Here is a 10,958-nt window from a genome sequence, read left to right on the forward strand (position 1 = left end):
ACTCCCCAACTTCCAATACTGTGAGCAATAAATTTCTATTGTTTATAAGTTACCCAGTTGCTATGGTTTGAATGTCCCCCCAAAATTCACTGAAGCTTGATCCCTATTGTAACAGTGTTAAGAGGTTGGGAAATCCGTCTAAGGTATTTGAAAGATGGGAACTTTAAGAGGTGTTAAGATTGTGAGGACTACAACCTCATAAACGGATTGATCCATTCATGGATTAATGTTAATGGCTTAATGGGTTATCAGGGAGTAGACTGGTGGCTTCATAAAGAGACCAAGTGAGCACATGACAATGCTCTTGCCATTCTCTCCATGTGAACCTCTGCATCACTTAGAGACTGCAGAGAGAGTTCTCACCGAGGAGAAGACCCTTGCCAGATGCACCCGCTGGATCTTGGACTTCCCCGCCTACAAAACTGTAAGAAATAAATCGTGTTTCTTTAACCATTGCTCAGTTTCAGGTATTCTGTTATCGGTGACAGAAAACTAATTAATACAGGCCAGGCCGGCCCCATGGCTCACTCAGGAGAGTGCGGCACTGGTAGCCACCGAGGCCGCAGGTTCGGATCCTATATAGGGATGGCCAGTGCGCTCACTGGTTGAGCGTGGTGCAGACCGCACTGTGCCGAGGGTTGTAATCCCCTTACCGGTCAAAAAAAAAAAAAAAAAAAAGAAAGAAAGAAAACTAATTAATACACCAGTCTAAGGTATTTTGTTACAGCAGCTGAATGGATGGTGAGAATGAATCTTATATCTGTGAAATTTTGAAGAAGGAAAAACTTTGTGCTATTTTTGCTGTCGCACCTCAAACTACAAAAGTTGTGGCCACAGTGCATGATAAATGCTTAATTAAGATGGAAAAGGCATTAAATTTGTGGGTGGAAAACATTAACAGAAATGTGTTCCGATTGACAGAAATCAGGTTTGGTACAATCTTCAGTTTCAGGCATCCACTGAGGGGTCTTAGAAAGTATCCCCCATAGTTAAGGGGGGACTACTATACTGCCAAATTGTTTTTTAAAAGGTTTGTATTAAATTCCACTTACAGCCTTATGTGGGAGGGAAAACCAACTAAACATTCTCAAGCTTTAAAAACTATAGGCTTCTTAGAATCTCTGGGCAAAAGCTATAGTATCTACAAATGTATTTTCCTTTGAGAAATAAATACTGGCTGGTAGCATGAAGGGCCAGATTTGGGGGGAGTGGTGTTGACACACTTTTACTTACTTTGATTTCCCCCAAGAACCTGAGAAACACACCTTTTAGTCAGCTAAGTACCTCCATCTTGCAAGCCAACAATATTTTAGAGAGAGATTTCCGTAAGGTTAAATAACATCAACAATAGGTCTTTCTGGGTCTTCAAAGTTCCCGAGAGAAAATAAAAATAAAAATAAAAATAAAAATAAAATAAAAATAAAAATAAATTAAAAAAAAAACAAAGTTCCCGAGAGAAATTACCTAAGACCACTCACAGCTTTGGAGGGAGGCTAACAAAGGGATTGCTGAAGGGATTGCCAGTTCTAGCAGATGATGAATGCAGCTCTGAATTGTTCTTGTTTGGAGAGTCTTTGGTCCAATTCCAGAACACTTTTCCAACCTTAGAATTCTCCCAGCACTCCTCTGGGGCCCTCCAGACATCCACAACCTCAAGAGAAAGGGCAAGCTCCATCTCTCTTTCACTCATTCATACTTGCTTGCTCTAGCTTCCTTCACTCCATTCTCACTTTCTCTTCTACTCTCGTTCTGTCTAGCCTCTCTTTGTCTCCTCCTCTCCCCCAACTGTCTGTCTCCTCTTGCTAAGTGTGCCCTCCTGAGTCTATATTTTAAATTTCTTTCTAAGCTTCACTTTTAATAACATTCTCTTTTTCTCTCTCTCACTCTCTCTCTCTCTCCTTCTGGTCCTCTCAAACTTTCAGTGCTTTCTCCTTTCCGAAAGGGACACAGCTGACCTTCCATAGGAGCAGCCTCTCTCTTTTTTGTCCCCAAACTTCTCCCCCTGGACTTTTCCATTCTCTCCAATCCCTGATTTTGAAGGAGTTTCTTCCTGCCTTTTTCACACCAAAGATAACATTTTTACACCATGTTACCAAGGAATATGCTTAGTATAAACAAACTGTTAAACCTCTAGACCCAACCGTGACATCCTTTTGGTATTTATCCTCATCATATACTCCAAGAAAGGATCACATATTATGCCCATATTTTCCTCTCTATACAGATCAGGACACATGAGAGCACAAATTTAAGCATACTTATAATTACAACAAGATAGGATATTTGAAATCTGGGCTGTCCTCAGAAATCTGGGACATAATGTTGCTATAAATTCCATCTATCTAGAATCCAGCTCTTGAGCTGTTTCACAAGCCAGAAGAACTCTGAAAATCCTCAGAGTTGTCAGTAAGTTTATGTTCCGTATATTATATTCACACTAAAAAAGCTTCCTCCCCCCGCCCCTTTTTTTGCCCATTCTGGGAATCAGAATTTTGACTGCATATCAGGTAGGATCAAGCCATCCAGATTGCTATCTATAAATCATACATAGAGGGATTCTTTACTGGAGACTTTATGAAGCTCACAAAAATTTTTCACTGAGAAAGATTGAACCTTCGCTCTGAAATGAGATTGTACATTTTACTAACCATTGACTTATGCGTAAATCTGTATAAAGATCTCCAAAGGTGGTTTAGTAGATTCTGTTTTAAACTTCCAGTTCCTCCTCCCTAAACAATTAGGGAAAGCTCTTAACCAGTGTGAGCTCCTCTTTAGATCTGGTCTTTCCTACTTATACTATCTGAGTTCTGCTGATTCCCTTCTGTCTGGACCCTTTATCTAAATCACCATGGTTGCATTTGCTCAAGGTTCACTTTAAGTACAATCTTAATCAATCATATTTCTGAGGAAGTTTGCTTTCTCCAATAAGTTTGCAAAACTCCCTCTTCTTATTCCTTATTCTCCGAAACAATGTTTCTACTTGTGAATTAATATCGCTCTGCCTAGCTATAGATAATCCTAACCCTTTTTGTCATGGATCTGTGTTGCATTTTCTGCCCTCTTTTGTCCTCCCCTACAGTGAAGGAAGTGTTTTAAATTTGTTTCCAGAGAAAAGCAACTTGCCGGTTGGAGGATCCAGATTTAAAATGGACCCCCAGAGAAATGTGGATGGCCTGAGACATCTTGTGTAATCCAATAAATATTCACTCCACCCCCATCCCCACCTTTGCTGGCTTCAGCAGCTGGAGGAGTCAGAGAGGGGAAAAGCTATTTTTATGCTCAGTCTCTGCAGACTGCACATGCTGTGGAGTTCATGCACTTTTTTCCAGAAGTGAATTTCAACTCTTACTTTGTATGCAATTCCAACAAGTTTGGGTACTTCATTTCCATGTCTACAGCAAATCAAAACCAACAACTAGTGGGTGGGGGTGGGTGGGGGTGGGGGGTGGGAGGCAGAATAAGATAGTGGTTAAGAGCACAAATTCTGAAGTCAAATTGTGGGTTTGAATCTTGGCCCTACAGCTTCCTAGCTGTATGACTTTGAATGAGGTACTTAACCTTTTTGCCTCAGTTTCCTCATCTGTAAAAAGAGAATAATAATAGTAGCTATTTCACACAGTTGTCATAAAAATTAATAGAGTTAATATAAAGCGTCTGCAATTTTAAGTACTACATGAGTATTAATGGAGTGAGCATACTGGTAACAGTAGTAGTGAGATGTAGCAAAGAAGAAAACTAACCCCAAAAGCCATGAAAACAAAGATATCTAGAATTCATCCGTGTAAGGTCTCTAGAGGTTCCCAAACTTTCTCAGTTCAAAGTGCCTTTAGTGTTCCAGTAAGTTTTTCATGGCACCTCCCACATGCCAAAAGAACAAAAGTTAACAATTCTATTTATTAAGTAAAGTCCAAACAACTTAATCAGTATTTACATACTAATAATTTACTACCATTTTAAATAGTAACACAATATTTTATTCTTAAATTTTCACAATTACTTACTAATGGGATATATGTGCCTGTTGGGCAATTCACTTCTCAGACTTTGGAGTCACATCTTATACTGCCATACTCATTTCTTATTCCACTTCAATTTCCACTTGGTACTTGCTTTTTATTATGGCAACATCCAAAAACCCAGCTTCACAAAGTTATGACATTATCCAGAAGCATGTAGCCACATCTAATGTCAAAACCTTGAACCTAAGTTTGTGTGGTATCAGAGAGATGATGAATATCGCTGTATTTCTCTTACACTTTAAAAATATCCCCTAGCACCCTGTGAGTTAGCTACAGCACCCCAAGACTCCTCAACACACAGTTTAAAACCAGGTAGAAGAGAACAATCCACTAACAAACTTTCAGGTTATTAACACAGAACATCACAGAATGATAAAGGTAATGGTGATAACCTTGGGATATCTTTAAAAGTTTAATATATGGTCAGTATTTAAGAAGACTGAGTGGGGGGTCCTAGGCAGGAGCCAAGGGCAGCACCCTCTACCTGGATGCAGGCAAGGAACATGCCCAGATCCCAAGGCACAAGCCAAGGGCAGCACCCCCCACCCAGTAACAGGCAAGGAACACACTGAAAACACCACTTCCACACAGGTGGCCCACCACAGCCACAGCTACAACAAAAGCGGCTCAACACCACAGCAGTAGCCACAGCCATCATGCAGGTGGCCCACCAGACACTCAACTGCGTTGACACGAGGAGAGGCACCAGTGGAGACCAGGAAAAGAGGAGCAAGTCTTTCTCTTCAAAGCCAACTCCAGAATAGTAGAAGAAGCAAGTGCTCTACCAGATGACCAGACATCAACATAGAAATACTAGAAATAAAAAAAATCCAAGAAAATATGACACTACCAAAAGAATACAATAATTCTCAAATACCAGACCCTATTGAGCAGGAAACCCTTAAAATGACTGAAGAAGAATTCTGAGTAACAAAGTTAAGGAAACTCACTGAGATAAGAGAAGACTCAGTTAAACAACATATTGAAATGAGAAAAAAAATCCAGGATATGAAGGAGAAAATTTACAAAAACATTAATACCTTAAAAGGGAATGTAGCAGAACTCATGGAACTGAAAGATTCATTCAATGAAATAAAAACCACTTAAGCAGCAGGCTAGAACAAGCAGAAGAAAGAATTTCTGATCGTGAATACAGTCTTTTTGAAATAACCCAGGTAGACAAAAAAAAAAAAAAAAAAGGAAAAAAGAATTTAAAAAAATGAAGAAAATCTAAGAGAGCTAGCAGACCACCTGAATTCCACAAACATTCGAGTCATGGGTGTTCCAGAAGGGGAGGAGAAAGGAAAAGGCATGGAAAACCTATTCAATGAAATAATAACAGAAAACTTCCCAGGTATAGGGAGAGACACAGACCTTCAGATCCAGCAGGCTCAAAGATCCCCAAACAGATTCAAACCAAAAAGATCCTCTCTGAGACACATAATCAAACTGGCAGAGCTCCAACAGAGAGAATCTTAAAAGATGCAAGAGAAATGTGTCAAATCACCTGTAAGGGAGCCCCTATCAGACTAACAACACACTTCTCTACAGAAACCCTATAGGCCAGAAGAAAATGTGATGATATATTCAAAATACTAAAAGAAAAAAACTGCCAGCCAAGAATACTATACTCAATAAGGCTGTCCTTCAGGAATGTGGAAGAAATAGCGTATTTTCCAGACAAACAAAAACTGTGGAGTTCACCACCACACAACCAGTCCTGCAAGAAACCTTAAGGGAGTTCTGCATCTGGAATCTGAAAAACAATAATCACTACCACAAGTACACAAGAAAGAACAAAACCCACTGGTAGAACAAAAATGCAAATAAGAAAGAGAAAGAAACTAAATCTTACCACCACAAAAAAACATAATGACAATGAAAAAAAAGCAAACAAATTCTCAGTCTCTTTGGAAAATGACAGGGAAACAATGCATTTTTCTAAAACTAGTAAGTAAAAGGGACGAGTCAAGCATTTATCCTGTCTTTCCTGTATGAATTGTTCCTCAGGGTAACCATAAATAGCTGAGGAGGGAACATTTCTGTTTAATGAAGTATCCCAGCTAGTAAATAAAGAGGGAATAAAATAATTAGAATATGGTATTTTACACACCCTATTGAAATAACGGATATAGCAAATGATCATCAATGTCTACTAACATCACAGAGAGACAATAAGAGATAATAGGCGTCCTGTAGTAAGAAAATATACCTCTGAAGCCAAATCTAACCTGAGTGAGACCAAGCCTCAGGATCCAGCAACCAATCATCAGGAAATGCGGGAGATGGCAGAACACGTTAAATGACACTACTGGGATGGAGCCAGCAAATCCAAACCTTGGAAAACTTTATGGGGTAAAGGGGAAGAAAATAGATGAAGGAGTAACCTATAGAATAAAAGAAACTTAAGAGACAGCTGACATAGCAACCAGTGCAACAATGCAACAAGCAGAACTTGTTTGGATTCTGATGTAAACAAATCAATTGAAGCTATTATTTCTGGCAGACTAATTTGGGGTTCCAATTCAACTGAACTAAAATGAATCCAGTCTAATGAGCAAAATGAGAGAGTCTAATCTTGTTTAGAACTACCATATGATCTAGCAATCCCACTTATGGGTATATACCCAAAGGAATGTCAAAGGGATACCTGCACTCCCATGTTCATTGCAGCTCTATTTACAATAGCCAAGATACAGAACCAACCTAAGTGTCCATCAATGGTCAATTGGATAAGGGAAATGTGATATATATATATATATATATATATATATATATATATATATACACAATGGAATACTTACGCAGCCATAAAAAAGAATGAAATTCTGCCATTTGCAGCAACATGGATGAGCTTGGAGAAAATTATGTTAAGTGAAATAAGCCAGGCACAGAAAGAGAAATACCACATGTCCTCACTCATTAGTGGGAGCTAAGAAAGAAAGACCACAATAAAACGTTGAATTTTCAGAAGGTGAGAACAGACCTATAGTTACTGGAGCTGGGAAGGGGGAAGGGAGAAGAGAGTTAGGGACTAATTGTGTAAGGGACACAAAGAATAATTATAATTTATAATAATGAACATGCTAGTAATATTGATTTGATCATTACATACTGTACACATATACTGATAGTCAACTCTATAACCTATAAATATGTGTAATCAATTATGTTCAATTTAAAAAATAAAAATAAATAATTTTAAAAATTTTTTAAAATTTTAAAAGACTGAAATATCAAGTGCCTATTTTAAATGATTGCCATCCAACATTATTAAAAATTTTTAAATCTTGTTCTATCTATACTAAAAACTAACAAGGTGTTGCTCAGTCTGTCCCCATCCTATCCTCAAGCAGAGAGCACAGAACACAAACCTTAGAGTCACATAGACTTGGATTCACATTTAGACCCACTGCTTTCTATGATCTTTAGCAAGTCTCTCAGTCTTTCTGGTCACCTTCTCATTTGTAAAATTTGGATAATAATTCTCACCTCCTAAGTTCTTAAGAAAAATAAAAGAAATAACTTATAAAATGTGCCTAGCACACAGCCTGGAACATAATAGGGTGCTCAAGAGCCCCTTTCTATTTCCTATTTCCTAAACATGCCTAGGGCTTACATCTTACTACGCCCAAACAACATGGTGCTTTGTTGGCCTGATAAACCCTACTGCTTTTCCCTGCTGGCAAGCCCTGTCCATTCTGCGTCACCATTTAAGCATCCTGCCCTCTGAAGTCTCCTTCTGCTTCTTAAAAGGAAGTGAGTTACTCCCTCTCGTTCAGTTCTACAGCACTTACTGTTATCACCTCACTTGATCGCACTGTGTTCTAATTACTTATTTAAGAATCTTCTCCCTCACCAGATTTTATGGTCCTCCTCTTTAGCTGAAGCCACATCTTATTTTCATACATCGAGCACAGTACTTGGCCCTCAATAAATGTTTTGATGAATGGAGGAATAGTAATAACAAACACAGTGTTTAGTTCTAGGCACTGTTCCAAATGCTTTACAAATATTACTAACTCATTTAATCTTCACAACAATCCTATTAATTATTATCATTTATATCTTACAGATGAGAAAAATGACACACAGAGAGGTTGTGTAATTTATCTAAGGTCACTTAGCTAGTACTTGTCAAAGCCAGTATTCAAACCTAAGCTGCTGGTGTCAGAGTTCAGGCTTTAACTTGATATACTACAATACCTCCCAATGAACAAGGGAGCAGACAATCACAAACAGATTTGGCTTTCCCAAAGGTCTTACTTCCTTAGATTTTGGAGTGACTTGTTCATTCATTCAACAAACATTTACACGGGGCTTTCTATGTGTATATCATCACACTAAACACCTATTTCTAACTGCTTCCCCCCTGCCACCCTGCCCAGTCTCCACTGCCTGCCCCCAAACTTGACTGGTCTGTGAACTTCTTTAAGTTTCTTGAATGTGTTGTGCTCTCTCTCAGCTCTGTACCCATGACTGCCATATTGCCTAACTAACTTGTGCTTTTCCTTAAGTTCTCAGCTTAAATTACTTCCTTCTGAAAGACCCTATTATCCCCCTAAAGTAAGTTAGGTATCCCTGCTCTGGGCTCCCCATGGCACTTTACACCTTCCTTATTATAGAATTTGTCAAACTTATTCTTCTTGCCCACTTGCTCATCTGCCTTCTGCACCAGACTGTAAGCTCTGTGAGAGCAAGAACTGAGTCTATCCAGTTGAATCTGCAGCACCTAGCCTGATGCCTGGCACATAGTCAGTACTTGATAAATATTTGTTGAATGACTGCTTGAAGGATGAGCAAGACAAAGTCTCTCTGCTTAAGCAGTCTAGTGGAGTGAATCTCCATACCAGCCAGTCACCAAAAACAAACAAACAAAAAGAAGTCTAGTGGGGAAAAAAAAAAGCCTAGGCGTATACAGGAAAATAAACACTTATAGCATATGGTGAAAAAAATCCTATAATAGGGATATGCCAGGGTCCTTTTGTAGGCACAGAGGGGAAGAGTTCTACCTGGAGTAAAGTGGGAGAGGACAGTTCAGCAGAGTCTTAAAGGATGAGTGAGAGTTGAAAAGGAAAAGGAAAAGGTATCATAGAAGTCAAAAGCAAGAACTAGGAGGGTACTTCAAAAAGTTCATGGAAAGTTTTGTATTATCTTTTAATTCTATTTTCCCACAAACTTTTTGAAGTACCCTCATATAGTAGAAATTGCTTTGTAGCCTAAATGGCTTAATTATTTTTTGGTGCACCTAAAAATAACATTAATCTAAACTTAGTCCTACAATTGACTGATCTAATAAGAATTTGGAAGCAATATGAAATAACTTAAAAGGCAATATGATGAAATAATTTTATTTCTTAAGTATCCCTCCTGTTAATTTCCATGAAAATCTCTTCTTACCTCTATCATCATATTTATCATGCTGGACTGCCATTGTCAAAGTTGTCTCTACCCCACCTGATTGCAAGCTATTTAAGTCCTTGTATTAAAGAGCCTTAAGATTTGATTCAATTCTATGTATCCTTGCCTAGAACACAGCCAGGCCCAAAGAGAGGATCTGTGACTACTCCAGCATGACCATAAAGTACTAAATGAGCTGACCTCCAGCAGTCTCACAGCTTTGTATTATGTCCTGTACTCTGTGCTCGAGCCAATATTAAACACCTTCCAGTTCCCCAGAGAAAATTTGGCTCCTTAAAGCCTCTCGACCTTCACACATGCCAAGGCCACTCCCACTTGTCTCTTCCTACACATTTCCCCAGCTCTTCATCTAGCTAACTCCTGCTCACCCTTCATATTTCAGCTCAAACATTACTACTGAAGGAAGCCTTCTCTGACCTGAAGACAAGTTTAGACCTTCCTATTATATGGTCCTGTAATACCCTATATTTCTCCTTTGTGTTATTTCATTTGTAAATACTTGATCATTCTCTCCATTAGATCACGTTTCCTAATTCGGCACTGGAACAGAACGGTATAAGTTAACAGGTGCTCAATAAAAATTATTTTGAGGGCCGAGCCCGTGGCGCACTTGGTAGAGTGCTGTGCTGGGAGCGCGGCGACGCTCCCGCCGCGGGTGACCGGTGCACTCACTGGCTGAGTGCCGGTCAAGAAAAAACGACAAAAAAAAAAAAAAAAAATTATTTTGAAAAAGCTATTGAATAAATGAATAGAGTGCTATTATTTGTTTTTAAGTATGATTTTAGTGACTCAGCTTTCAGGAGTCACTGTCTGGTGTCAGTCACAATTGGAACTAATTAAATCAAACCAGCGTATCACCTTTTAATGATTTAGTATTAGAAGAATTTCACATGCACCATTAAGAATCAGGGTTTTTGCCTGGCAGAGCATACAGCTGAAGTAACAGTCCAAGAAAATTTACACGGGCCTCTGCTTACACCACCTTCTTTCCTCTGCTCTTGAGCCATTTCTGATGATCCCCTCCTTGCTATCAAAATCTTCTCCTGAGCTTACTTTCCTTATACGAGCTTTCAACACATCTCTTGCTCCAGATCCTCCTTCCTGATTGTTCAGAGGCTTTCCTTATCCAGCCAGCCCTAGGATTTACATTTCCTCCACAGCCTTGCCTGGAGCATCAGAATATTATTGCTCCTGGCCCTAGGCTATCTTACTCAGCACCTCTTCAGATCCTACCAATCTACTTTTCTAGTAAGCTCCGGCACAAGGCAAGAGACTGGGTGAGTGGCAGAGCCAAAGAAAAGACAGTTCTTACCCTCAATGATTTCTCAAGTCTATCAAGATGACAAAGGATGTTTACCCTTCTGTGAGGAAGTTCAGAGGAGTCACCATCCTTGAGTCTTCCTTCTCACTACACATCCATTCACTCTCCAAGTCTTCTTGATCTATTTCCTTCCTAGCTCTTGTATCTTTCCCTTTCTGTCTATCCCCACCACCACTGCCCTGGTTTAGAACTCACAT

This window comes from Cynocephalus volans, chromosome 8 (assembly GCF_027409185.1).
Source record: "Cynocephalus volans isolate mCynVol1 chromosome 8, mCynVol1.pri, whole genome shotgun sequence".
Taxonomy (NCBI): Eukaryota; Metazoa; Chordata; class Mammalia; order Dermoptera; family Cynocephalidae; genus Cynocephalus; species Cynocephalus volans.